General features: G+C 40.5%; 1 long non-coding RNA gene across 1 annotated transcript; it reads left to right on the forward strand.

Annotated features, from left to right (window-relative positions):
* The first annotated feature begins 279 nt into the window (after positions 1-279).
* Positions 280-3,046, forward strand: LOC139532054 (uncharacterized). Its single transcript, XR_011666484.1, has 2 exons — positions 280-511; positions 759-3,046. It is a non-coding gene; the product is annotated as an uncharacterized lncRNA (long non-coding RNA).
* The last annotated feature ends 703 nt before the right edge of the window (positions 3,047-3,749 follow it).

A 3,749-nucleotide genomic window follows, 5' to 3' on the forward strand; every position in this document is an offset into this window, starting at 1 on the left:
ATAGTACAACAAATATTGTGGTTAAATTCAAATATACTAATTGATAAAAAAAACTGTGTTTATCGAATACATTTTTAAAAAAGGTATAATTTTAGTGAATGATATCATAAATAGGACTGGTGGAGTTATGTCACACATGCAGCTAACACAGACATATGGAAATGTCGGCTCTACCCAAAATTACAACAAATAATTGCAGCATGACCAAAAAAATGGAAGAGGCAAGTAGAAGGGGAAAAAAGTAAGGAACTTGTATGTCGGCCCTGTATTAACCTATTTAATCCCATCGGTCACAATAGTGACCGTAAAAAATGTTTTTAGTTATAAGGCTCTAAAAATGTTACTGAATGATGTATCAATGCATTTCCAGCAAATATTGAAAAAGTAAAGGGTCTCAATGAAATATGTGCAGTGTCACATGTTTAGTGTAAATTGTCACATGACCAGAGCTGTTTACTTCCTGGTTGCACCATGAGAAGAGAATGGCTGCATCAAAGCTCCCAAACAAGAGGTTAGTGAAGTATGTTAACATAAAGATAGGACAAAGATTTTTGGTACACATCATCTTTAAGGTGTCTAGTATTGATATATGCATTTGCAATTACTCAACTTTGTTCAGTGTGGTCATAGAATGTGTAAACATGTTGACGGCAACAATAGTGACCGGTGGGATACCACAGTGCATCTAGGTATACACATAGTTATACACATACATAGTTCTTGTTTTACCTAACTTTCTACTCTGTTCTTTCTTTTAGTTTCACTTTGAGTCAAGTTCTGGATATGTTGGATCTAGGTGACTGCCCAGACAAGGCATGCAACATTGCAGTTATCCCTCAAAATGAGACAGATGCTGTCCTGAGTGATTGTGATAGCGATGGGTCAGATATGGACAGACCATTTGCCAGCCAGGCTGTTGAATGCATATGCTGAACCTATGCAAACAGATCATGACAGGAACAACGTTATCAAAATAGTGATGCACAAACTAATCTTGCACTTGGTTCTGAAGCCTCTATGATATATATATATATATATATATATATATATATATACACTCATTGTGCAGTGGCGCTTTTAAAATATATATATATATATATATATATACACTGCTCAGAAAAATAAAGGGAACACTAAAATAACACATCCTAGATCTGAATGAATGAAATATTCTTATTAAATACTTTTTTCTTTACATAGTTGAATGTGCTGACAACAAAATCACACAAAAATGATCAATGGAAATTAAATTTATCAACCCATGGTGGTCTGGATTTGGAGTCACACTCAAAATTAAAGTGGAAAACCACACTACAGGCTGATCCAACTTTGATGTAATGTCCTTAAAACAAGTCAAAATGAGGCTCAGAAGTGTGTGTGGCCTCCACGTGCCTGTATGACCTCCCTACAACGCCTGGGCATGCTCCTGCTGAGGTGGCGGATGGTCTCCTGAGGGATCTCCTCCCAGACCTGGACTAAAGCATCCGCCAACTCCTGGACAGTCTGTGGTGCAACGTGGCGTTGGTGGATGGAGCGAGACATGATGTCCCAGATGTGCTCAATTGGATTCAGGTCTGGGGAACGGGCGGGCCAGTCCATAGCATCAATGCCTTCCTCTTGCAGGAACTGCTGACACACTCCAGCCACATGAGGTCTAGCATTGTCTTGCATTAGGAGGAACCCAAGGCCAACGGCACCAGCATATGGTCTCACAAGGGGTCTGAGGATCTCATCTCGGTACCTAATGGCAGTCAGGCTACCTCTGGCGAGCACATGGAGGGCATGTGCGGCCCCCCAAAGAAATGCCACCCCACACCATGACTGACCCACCGCCAAACCGGTCATGCTGGAGGATGTTGCAGGCAGCAGAACGTTCTCCACGGCGTCTCCAGACTCTGTCACGTCTGTCACATGTGCTCATGTGCTCAGTGTGAACCTGCTTTCATCTGTGAAGAGCACAGGGCGCCAGTGGCGAATTCGCCAATCTTGGTGTTCTCTGGCAAATGCCAAACGTCCTGTACGGTGTTGGGCTGTAAGCACAACCCCCACCTGTGGACGTCGGGCCCTCATACCACCCTCATGGAGTCTGTTTCTGACCGTTTGAGCAGACACATGCACATTTGTGGCCTGCTGGAGGTCATTTTGCAGGGCACTGACAGTGCTCCACCTGCTCCTCCTTGCACAAAGGCGGAGGTAGCGGTCCTGCTGCTGGGTTGTTGCCCTCCTACGGCCTCCTCCACGTCTCCTGATGTACTGGCCTGTCTCCTGGTAGCGCCTCCATGCTCTGGACACTACGCTGACAGACACAGCAAACCTTCTTGCCACAGCTCGCATTGATGTGCCATCCTGGATGAGCTGCACTACCTGAGCCACTTGTGTGGGTTGTAGACTCCGTCTCATGCTACCACTAGAGTGAAAGCACCGCCAGCATTCAAAAGTGACCAAAACATCAGCCAGGAAGCATAGGAACTGAGAAGTGGTCTGTGGTCACCACCTGCAGAACCACTCCTTTATTGGGTGTGTCTTGCTAATTGCCTATAATTTCCACCTTTTGTCTATTCCATTTGCACAACAGCATGTGAAATTTATTGTCAATCAGTGTTGCTTCCTAAGTGGACAGTTTGATTTCACAGAAGTGTGATTGACTTGGAGTTACATTGTGTTGTTTAAGTGTTCCCTTTATTTTTTTAAGCAGTGTATATATGTGTGTGTGTGTATATATATATACACACATATATACACTGCTCAAAAAAATAAAGGGAACACTTAAACAACACAATATATATATATATAATTGTTTTTTGTTCAGTGTAGGCCTCTACTTGAATGCATATTCTACAGGCTACCTCTATCCTAAATGTTACCTTTATGTTCAGTGGGAATGAATCACACGACTGCTATATAGTTGTTAGTGAATGTTGCACTAAAATATCACAATGACAATGTTACCATGAATATTGCACTAAAGTACAAGTTCAACTGTTACAATAAAGTTACAATATAAATGTTTCAATACATGTTGCACTAAAGTAACAATGTTGAAATACGTTGATGGTTGTTTTTTTGTCTTTGCTCTCAGTATTCATATCGTGTTGTATAGGGGTTTTTGAGGTGTAAAATAGTCACACTAGAATGTGACGTGGCAATGCTGGGGACTGCTAGTGACAGAGTTTTAAATGTGTTAATAACTGGGTTGGGATATATAAGAATTTTGATAACTGCATAGGAGAAATATGTTAATTCAGTGTATGTAACATTATCCCACCGGTCACAATTGTGACCGACCATAAAACACACTTTTTCACCTACTTTTCCATTAAAATGTAATAAAATAATGATTGATTACTTCAAAGGTTTACTAATGACACTTGATTTGGATATTTTCATGTCTGGGAAAAATTCGGGATTAAATGGGTTAAAGAACATAAATGGTTAAAGAAAAGTGTGATAAATAAAAACATATACCAATTTAATTTAAGGACCAAAAAACTGACAGCTGTGCCATATAAATTTCAAAATAGTTGGGAAGAGATTTTCGATGTACCCATTCCATGGCACATGGTTTATGAATTGATACGCAAAACAACGCCAGATTCAAAACTTCGAATTTTCCTATTTAAATTACTATACAAAATTCTTGCAACTAATAGAATGTTATATATATGGGGGATACAATCTTCCCAGCTCTGCAGATTCTGCTGTGAGGAGGCAGAGTCATTAGATCATTTATTTTGGTATTGTCCATATGT

The sequence above is a fragment of the Salvelinus alpinus genome, chromosome 10 (genome assembly GCF_045679555.1).
Source record: "Salvelinus alpinus chromosome 10, SLU_Salpinus.1, whole genome shotgun sequence".
Classification (NCBI taxonomy): Eukaryota; Metazoa; Chordata; class Actinopteri; order Salmoniformes; family Salmonidae; genus Salvelinus; species Salvelinus alpinus.